Source organism: Pseudophryne corroboree, unplaced genomic scaffold (genome assembly GCF_028390025.1).
Source record: "Pseudophryne corroboree isolate aPseCor3 unplaced genomic scaffold, aPseCor3.hap2 scaffold_1012, whole genome shotgun sequence".
NCBI classification, from domain to species: domain Eukaryota; kingdom Metazoa; phylum Chordata; class Amphibia; order Anura; family Myobatrachidae; genus Pseudophryne; species Pseudophryne corroboree.
This window is the reverse complement of record NW_026967639.1, coordinates 89,360-102,396: the sequence shown is the minus strand read 5'-3', so window position 1 is coordinate 102,396 and position 13,037 is coordinate 89,360. Positions and strand designations below refer to the sequence as shown.

Genomic DNA, 13,037 nt, shown 5'->3' with positions numbered 1-13,037 from the left:
TCATCACTGATCTGTATTATACTGTATATTATATCCCTGTTATACCTCATACACTGTAATATACACACACAGAGCAATGTCATCACTGATCTGTATTATACTGTATATTATATCCCTGTTATACCTCATACATTGTAATATACACACACACAGCAATGTCATCACTGATCTGTATTATACTGTATATTATATCCCTGTTATACCTCATACACTGTAATATATACACACACACAGCAATGTCATCACTGATCTGTATTATACTGTATATTATATCCCTGTTATACCTCATACACTGTAATATATATACACACACAGCAATGTCATCACTGATCTGTATTATACTGTATATTATATCCCTGTTATACCTCATACACTGTAATATATATACACACACAGCAATGTCATCACTGATCTGTATTATACTGTATATTATATCCCTGTTATACCTCATACACTGTAATATACACACAGCAATGTCATCACTGATCTGTATTATACTGTATATTATATCCCTGTTATACCTCATACACTGTAATATATACACACACACAGCAATGTCATCACTGATCTGTATTATACTGTATATTATATCCCTGTTATACCTCATACACTGTAATATATATACACACACAGCAATGTCATCACTGATCTGTATTATACTGTATATTATATCCCTGTTATACCTCATACACTGTAATATACACACAGCAATGTCATCACTGATCTGTATTATACTGTATATTATATCCCTGTTATACCTCATACACTGTAATATACACACACACACAGCAATGTCATCACTGATCTGTAATATACTGTATATTATATCCCTGTTATACCTCATACACTGTAATATACACACACACACACACACACACACACACACACACACACACACACACACACACAGCAATGTCATCACTGATCTGTATTATACTGTATATTATATCCCTGTTATACCTCATACACTGTAATATACACACACACAGCAATGTCATCACTGATCTGTATTATACTGTATATTATATCCCTGTTATACCTCATACACTGTAATATACACACACACACAGCAATGTCATCACTGATCTGTATTATACTGTATATTATATCCCTGTTATACCTCATACACTGTAATATACACACACACACACACACACACACACACACACACACACACACACACACACAGCAATGTCATCACTGATCTGTATTATACTGTATATTATATCCCTGTTATACCTCATACACTGTAATATACACACACACAGCAATGTCATCACTGATCTGTATTATACTGTATATTATATCCCTGTTATACCTCATACACTGTAATATACACACACACACAGCAATGTCATCACTGATCTGTATTATACTGTATATTATATCCCTGTTATACCTCATACACTGTAATATACACACACAGCAATGTCATCACTGATCTGTATTATACTGTATATTATATCCCTGTTATACCTCATACACTGTAATATACACACACACACACACACACACACACACACACCAATGTCATCACTGATCTGTATTATACTGTATATTATATCCCTGTTATACCTCATACACTGTAATATACACACACAGCAATGTGTCATCACTGATCTGTATTATACTGTATATTATATCCCTGTTATACCTCATACACTGTAATATACACACACACACACACACACACACACACACACACACACACACACACAGCAATGTCATCACTGATCTGTATTATACTGTATATTATATCCCTGTTATACCTCATACACTGTAATATACACACACACAGCAATGTCATCACTGATCTGTATTATACTGTATATTATATCCCTGTTATACCTCATACACTGTAATATACACACACACAGCAATATCATCACTGATCTGTATTATACTGTATATTATATCCCTGTTATACCTCATACACTGTAATATACACACACAGCAATGTCATCACTGATCTGTATTATACTGTATATTATATCCCTGTTATACCTCATACACTGTAATATACACACACACACACAGCAATGTCATCACTGATCTGTATTATACTGTATATTATATCCCTGTTATACCTCATACACTGTAATATATACACACACACAGCAATGTCATCACTGATCTGTATTATACTGTATATTATATCCCTGTTATACCTCATACACTGTAATATACATACACACAGCAATGTCATCACTGATCTGTATTATACTGTATATTATATCCCTGTTATAACTCATACACTGTAATATACACACACACAGCAATGTCATCACTGATCTGTATTATACTGTATATTATATCCCTGTTATACCTCATACACTGTAATATACACACACAGCAATGTCATCACTGATCTGTATTATACTGTATATTATATCCCTGTTATACCTCATACACTGTAATATATACACACACAGCAATGTCATCACTGATCTGTATTATACTGTATATTATATCCCTGTTATACCTCATACACTGTAATATACACACACACAGCAATGTCATCACTGATCTGTATTATACTGTATATTATATCCCTGTTATACCTCATACACTGTAATATACACACACAGCAATGTCATCACTGATCTGTATTATACTGTATATTATATCCCTGTTATACCTCATACACTGTAATATACACACACAGCAATGTCATCACTGATCTGTATTATACTGTATATTATATCCCTGTTATACCTCATACACTGTAATATACACACACAGAGCAATGTCATCACTGATCTGTATTATACTGTATATTATATCCCTGTTATACCTCATACACTGTAATATATACACACACACACAGCAATGTCATCACTGATCTGTATTATACTGTATATTATATCCCTGTTATACCTCATACACTGTAATATATACACACACACAGCAATGTCATCACTGATCTGTATTATACTGTATATTATATCCCTGTTATACCTCATACACTGTAATATATATACACACACAGCAATGTCATCACTGATCTGTATTATACTGTATATTATATCCCTGTTATACCTCATACACTGTAATATACACACAGCAATGTCATCACTGATCTGTATTATACTGTATATTATATCCCTGTTATACCTCATACACTGTAATATACACACACAGCAATGTCATCACTGATCTGTATTATACTGTATATTATATCCCTGTTATACCTCATACACTGTAATATACACACACACACACAGCAATGTCATCACTGATCTGTATTATACTGTATATTATATCGCTGTTATACCTCATACACTGTAATATACACACACACAGTAATGTCATCACTGATCTGTATTATACTGTATATTATATCCCTGTTATACCTCATACACTGTAATATACACACACAGCAATGTCATCACTGATCTGTATTATACTGTATATTATATCCCTGTTATACCTCATACACTGTAATATACACACACACAGCAATGTCATCACTGATCTGTATTATACTGTATATTATATCACTGTTATACCTCATACACTGTAATATACACACACACAGCAATGTCATCACTGACCTGTATTATACTGTATATTATATCCCTGTTATACCTCATACACTGTAATATACACACACACACAGCAATGTCATCACTGATCTGTATTATACTGTATATTATATCCCTGTTATACCTCATACACTGTAATATACACACAGCAATGTCATCACTGATCTGTATTATACTGTATATTATATCCCTGTTATACCTCATACACTGTAATATACACACAGCAATGTCATCACTGATCTGTATTATACTGTATATTATATCCCTGTTATACCTCATACACTGTAATATACACACACACACACACACACACACACACACACACACACACACACACACACACAGCAATGTCATCACTGATCTGTATTATACTGTATATTATATCCCTGTTATACCTCATACACTGTAATATACACACACATCAATGTCATCACTGATCTGTATTATACTGTATATTATATCCCTGTTATACCTCATACACTGTAATATACACACACACACAGCAATGTCATCACTGATCTGTATTATACTGTATATTATATCCCTGTTATACCTCATACACTGTAATATACACACACATAGCAATGTCATCACTGATCTGTATTATACTGTATATTATATCCCTGTTATACCTCATACACTGTAATATACACACACAGCAATGTCATCACTGATCTGTATTATACTGTATATTATATCCCTGTTATACCTCATACACTGTAATATACACACACACACACACACACACACACACACACACACACACACACACACACCAATGTCATCACTGATCTGTATTATACTGTATATTATATCCCTGTTATACCTCATACACTGTAATATACACACACAGCAATGTGTCATCACTGATCTGTATTATACTGTATATTATATCCCTGTTATACCTCATACACTGTAATATACACACACACACACACACACACACACACACACACACACACACACACACACGTCATCACTGATCTGTATTATACTGTATATTATATCCCTGTTATACCTCATACACTGTAATATACACACACACACACAGCAATGTCATCACTGATCTGTATTATACTGTATATTATATCCCTGTTATACCTCATACACTGTAATATACACACACACAGCAATATCATCACTGATCTGTATTATACTGTATATTATATCCCTGTTATACCTCATACACTGTAATATACATACACACAGCAATGTCATCACTGATCTGTATTATACTGTATATTATATCCCTGTTATAACTCATACACTGTAATATACACACACACAGCAATGTCATCACTGATCTGTATTATACTGTATATTATATCCCTGTTATACCTCATACACTGTAATATACACACACAGCAATGTCATCACTGATCTGTATTATACTGTATATTATATCCCTGTTATACCTCATACACTGTAATATATACACACACAGCAATGTCATCACTGATCTGTATTATACTGTATATTATATCCCTGTTATACCTCATACACTGTAATATACACACACACACACACACAGCAATGTCATCACTGATCTGTATTATACTGTATATTATATCCCTGTTATACCTCATACACTGTAATATATACACACACACAGCAATGTCATCACTGATCTGTATTATACTGTATATTATATCCCTGTTATACCTCATACACTGTAATATACATACACACAGCAATGTCATCACTGATCTGTATTATACTGTATATTATATCCCTGTTATACCTCATACACTGTAATATACATACACACAGCAATGTCATCACTGATCTGTATTATACTGTATATTATATCCCTGTTATAACTCATACACTGTAATATACACACACACAGCAATGTCATCACTGATCTGTATTATACTGTATATTATATCCCTGTTATACCTCATACACTGTAATATACACACACAGCAATGTCATCACTGATCTGTATTATACTGTATATTATATTCCTGTTATACCTCATACACTGTAATATACACACACAGCAATGTCATCACTGATCTGTATTATACTGTATATTATATCCCTGTTATACCTCATACACTGTAATATACACACACAGCAATGTCATCACTGATCTGTATTATACTGTATATTATATCCCTGTTATACCTCATACACTGTAATATACACACACACACAGCAATGTCATCACTGATCTGTATTATACTGTATATTATATCCCTGTTATACCTCATACACTGTAATATATACACACACAGCAATGTCATCACTGATCTGTATTATACTGTATATTATATCCCTGTTATACCTCATACACTGTAATATACACACACACACAGCAATGTCATCACTGATCTGTATTATACTGTATATTATATCCCTGTTATACCTCATACACTGTAATATATACACACACAGCAATGTCATCACTGATCTGTATTATACTGTATATTATATCCCTGTTATACCTCATACACTGTAATATACACACACACAGCAATGTCATCACTGATCTGTATTATACTGTATATTATATCCCTGTTATACCTCATACACTGTAATATACACACACACAGCAATGTCATCACTGATCTGTATTATACTGTATATTATATCCCTGTTATACCTCATACACTGTAATATACACACACAGAGCAATGTCATCACTGATCTGTATTATACTGTATATTATATCCCTGTTATACCTCATACACTGTAATATATACACACACACAGCAATGTCATCACTGATCTGTATTATACTGTATATTATATCCCTGTTATACCTCATACACTGTAATATATACACACACACAGCAATGTCATCACTGATCTGTATTATACTGTATATTATATCCCTGTTATACCTCATACACTGTAATATATACACACACAGCAATGTCATCACTGATCTGTATTATACTGTATATTATATCCCTGTTATACCTCATACACTGTAATATACACACACACAGCAATGTCATCACTGATCTGTATTATACTGTATATTATATCCCTGTTATACCTCATACACTGTAATATACACACACAGCAATGTCATCACTGATCTGTATTATACTGTATATTATATCCCTGTTATACCTCATACACTGTAATATACACACACAGCAATGTCATCACTGATCTGTATTATACTGTATATTATATCCCTGTTATACCTCATACACTGTAATATACACACACAGCAATGTCATCACTGATCTGTATTATACTGTATATTATATCCCTGTTATACCTCATACACTGTAATATACACACACAGCAATGTCATCACTGATCTGTATTATACTGTATATTATATCCCTGTTATACCTCATACACTGTAATATATACACACACACAGCAATGTCATCACTGATCTGTATTATACTGTATATTATATCCCTGTTATACCTCATACACTGTAATATATACACACACACAGCAATGTCATCACTGATCTGTATTATACTGTATATTATATCCCTGTTATACCTCATACACTGTAATATATATACACACACAGCAATGTCATCACTGATCTGTATTATACTGTATATTATATCCCTGTTATACCTCATACACTGTAATATACACACACACAGCAATGTCATCACTGATCTGTATTATACTGTATATTATATCCCTGTTATACCTCATACACTGTAATATACACACAGCAATGTCATCACTGATCTGTATTATACTGTATATTATATCCCTGTTATACCTCATACACTGTAATATACACACACAGCAATGTCATCACTGATCTGTATTATACTGTATATTATATCCCTGTTATACCTCATACACTGTAATATACACACACAGAGCAATGTCATCACTGATCTGTATTATACTGTATATTATATCCCTGTTATACCTCATACACTGTAATATATACACACACACAGCAATGTCATCACTGATCTGTATTATACTGTATATTATATCCCTGTTATACCTCATACACTGTAATATATACACACACACAGCAATGTCATCACTGATCTGTATTATACTGTATATTATATCCCTGTTATACCTCATACACTGTAATATACACACACACAGCAATGTCATCACTGATCTGTATTATACTGTATATTATATCCCTGTTATACCTCATACACTGTAATATACACACAGCAATGTCATCACTGATCTGTATTATACTGTATATTATATCCCTGTTATACCTCATACACTGTAATATACACACACAGCAATGTCATCACTGATCTGTATTATACTGTATATTATATCCCTGTTATACCTCATACACTGTAATATACACACACACACACACAGCAATGTCATCACTGATCTGTATTATACTGTATATTATATCCCTGTTATACCTCATACACTGTAATATACACACAGCAATGTCATCACTGATCTGTATTATACTGTATATTATATCCCTGTTATACCTCATACACTGTAATATACACACAGCAATGTCATCACTGATCTGTATTATACTGTATATTATATCCCTGTTATACCTCATACACTGTAATATACACACACACACACACACACACACACACACACACACACACACACACACACACAGCAATGTCATCACTGATCTGTATTATACTGTATATTATATCCCTGTTATACCTCATACACTGTAATACACACACACACACAGCAATGTCATCACTGATCTGTATTATACTGTATATTATATCCCTGTTATACCTCATACACTGTAATATACACACAGCAATGTCATCACTGATCTGTATTATACTGTATATTATATCCCTGTTATACCTCATACACTGTAATATACACACACAGCAATGTCATCACTGATCTGTATTATACTGTATATTATATCCCTGTTATACCTCATACACTGTAATATATACACACACACACAGCAATGTCATCACTGATCTGTATTATACTGTATATTATATCCCTGTTATACCTCATACACTGTAATATACACACACACAGCAATGTCATCACTGATCTGTATTATACTGTATATTATATCCCTGTTATAACTCATACACTGTAATATACACACACACAGCAATGTCATCACTGATCTGTATTATACTGTATATTATATCCCTGTTATACCTCATACACTGTAATATACACACACACACAGCAATGTCATCACTGATCTGTATTATACTGTATATTATATCCCTGTTATACCTCATACACTGTAATATACACACACATAGCAATGTCATCACTGATCTGTATTATACTGTATATTATATCCCTGTTATACCTCATACACTGTAATATACACACACAGCAATGTCATCACTGATCTGTATTATACTGTATATTATATCCCTGTTATACCTCATACACTGTAATACACACACACACACACTCACACACACACACACACACACACACACACACACACACACACACACACACACACACACACACACACACACCAATGTCATCACTGATCTGTATTATACTGTATATTATATCCCTGTTATACCTCATACACTGTAATATACACACACACAGCAATGTCATAACTGATCTGTATTATACTGTATATTATATCCCTGTTATACCTCATACACTGTAATACACACACACACACAGCAATGTCATCACTGATCTGTATTATACTGTATGTTATATCCCTGTTATACCTCATACACTGTAATATACACACACACACACACACACACACACACACACACACACACACACACACACACAGCAATGTCATCACTGATCTGTATTATACTGTATATTATATCCCTGTTATACCTCATACACTGTAATATATACACACAGCAATGTCATCACTGATCTGTATTATACTGTATATTATATCCCTGTTATACCTCATACACTGTAATATACACACACACAGCAATGTCATCACTGATCTGTATTATACTGTATATTATATCCCTGTTATACCTCATACACTGTAATATACACACACAGCAATGTCATCACTGATCTGTATTATACTGTATACTATATCCCTGTTATACCTCATACACTGTAATATACACACACACAGCAATGTCATCACTAATCTGTATTATACTGTTTATTATATCCCTGTTATACCTCATACACTGTAATATACACACACACAGCAATGTTATCACTGATCTGTATTATACTGTATATTATATCCCTGTTATACCTCATACATACACTGTAATATATATACACACACACAGCAATGTCATCACTGATCTGTATTATACTGTATATTATATCCGTTATACCTCATACACTGTAATATACACACACAGCAATGTCATCACTGATCTGTATTATACTGTATATTATATCTCTGTTATACCTCATACACTGTAATATATACACACAGCAATGTCATCACTGATCTGTATTATACTGTATATTATATCCCTGTTATACCTCATACACTGTAATATACACACACACAGCAATGTCATCACTGATCTGTATTATACTGTATATTATATCCCTGTTATACCTCATACACTGTAATATACACACACAGCAATGTCATCACTGATCTGTATTATACTGTATATTATATCCCTGTTATACCTCATACACTGTAATATACACACACACAGCAATGTCATCACTGATCTGTATTATACTGTATATTATATCCCTGTTATACCTCATACACTGTAATATACACACACACACAGCAATGTCATCACTGATCTGTATTATACTGTATATTATATCCCTGTTATACCTCATACACTGTAATATACACACACACAGCAATGTCATCACTGATCTGTATTATACTGTATATTATATCCCTGTTATACCTCATACACTGTAATATACACACACAGCAATGTCATCACTGATCTGTATTATACTGTATATTATATCCCTGTTATACCTCATACACTGTAATATACACACACAGCAATGTCATCACTGATCTGTATTATACTGTATATTATATCCCTGTTATACCTCATACACTGTAATATACACACACACAGCAATGTCATCACTGATCTGTATTATACTGTATATTATATCCCTGTTATACCTCATACACTGTAATATACACACACAGCAATGTCATCACTGATCTGTATTATACTGTATATTATATCCCTGTTATACCTCATACACTGCAATATACACACACAGCAATGTCATCACTGATCTGTATTATACAGTATATTATATCCCTGTTATACCTCATACACTGTAATATACACACACACAGCAATGTCATCACTGATCTGTATTATACTGTATATTATATCCGTTATACCTCATACACTGTAATATACACACACAGCAATGTCATCACTGATCTGTATTATACTGTATATTATATCTCTGTTATACCTCATACACTGTAATATATACACACAGCAATGTCATCACTGATCTGTATTATACTGTATATTATATCCCATTTATACCTCATACACTGTAATATACACACACACAGCAATGTCATCACTGATCTGTATTATACTGTATATTATATCCCTGTTATACCTCATACACTGTAATATACACACACAGCAATGTCATCACTGATCTGTATTATACTGTATATTATATCCCTGTTATACCTCATACACTGTAATATACACACACACAGCAATGTCATCACTGATCTGTATTATACTGTATATTATATCCCTGTTATACCTCATACACTGTAATATACACACACACAGCAATGTCATCACTGATCTGTATTATACTGTATATTATATCCCTGTTATACCTCATACACTGTAATATACACACACACAGCAATGTCATCACTGATCTGTATTATACTGTATATTATATCCCTGTTATACCTCATACACTGTAATATACACACACAGCAATGTCATCACTGATCTGTATTATACTGTATATTATATCCCTGTTATACCTCATACACTGTAATATACACACACACAGCAATGTCATCACTGATCTGTATTATACTGTATATTATATCCCTGTTATACCTCATACACTGTAATATACACACACACACAGCAATGTCATCACTGATCTGTATTATACTGTATATTATATCCCTGTTATACCTCATACACTGTAATATACACACACACAGCAATGTCATCACTGATCTGTATTATACTGTATATTATATCCCTGTTATACCTCATACACTGTAATATACACACACAGCAATGTCATCACTGATCTGTATTATACTGTATATTATATCCCTGTTATACCTCATACACTGTAATATACACACACAGCAATGTCATCACTGATCTGTATTATACTGTATATTATATCCCTGTTATACCTCATACACTGTAATATACACACACACACAGCAAATGTCATCACTGATCTGTATTATACTGTATATTATATCCCAGTTATACCTCATACACTGTAATATACACACACACAGCAATGTCATCACTGATCTGTATTATACTGTATATTATATCCCTGTTATACCTCATACACTGTAATATACACACACAGCAATGTCATCACTGATCTGTATTATACTGTATATTATATCCCTGTTATACCTCATACACTGTAATATACACACACAGCAATGTCATCACTGATCTGTATTATACTGTATATTATATCCCTGTTATACCTCATACACTGTAATATACACACACACACAGCAAATGTCATCACTGATCTGTATTATACTGTATATTATATCCCAGTTATACCTCATACACTGTAATATACACACACACAGCAATGTCATCACTGATCTGTATTATACTGTATATTATATCCCAGTTATACCTCATACACTGTAATATACACACACACAGCAATGTCATCACTGATCTGTATTATACTGTATATTATATCCCTGTTATACCTCATACACTGTAATATACACACACAGCAATGTCATCACTGATCTGTATTATACTGTATATTATATCCCTGTTATACCTCATACACTGTAATATACACACACACAGCAATGTCATCACTGATCTGTATTATACTGTATATTATATCCCTGTTATACCTCATACACTGTAATATACACACACACAGCAATGTCATCACTGATCTGTATTATACTGTATATTATATCCCTGTTATACCTCATACACTGTAATATACACACACAGCAATGTCATCACTGATCTGTATTATACTGTATATTATATCCCTGTTATACCTCATACACTGTAATATACACACACACAGCAATATCATCACTGATCTGTATTATACTGTATATTATATCCCTGGTATACCTCATACACTGTAATATACACACACACAGCAATGTCATCACTGATCTGTATTATACTGTATATTATATCCCTGTTATACCTCATACACTGTAATATACACACACACAGCAATGTCATCACTGATCTGTATTATACTGTATATTATATCCCTGTTATACCTCATACACTGTAATATACACACACAGCAATGTCATCACTGATCTGTATTATACTGTATATTATATCCCTGTTATACCTCATACACTGCAAATCCTTTACTCCTTTAGTCTGTGTGATACTG

At 33.0% G+C, this 13,037-nt stretch overlaps 1 protein-coding gene across 2 annotated transcripts in view; it reads left to right on the top strand.

The window, feature by feature from the left end:
* The window catches only part of LOC134987616 (zinc finger protein 271-like), a 79,637-nt gene that overhangs the window by 952 nt on the left and 65,648 nt on the right, over positions 1 to 13,037 (top strand). The gene's annotated exons all lie outside the window — the stretch shown is intronic.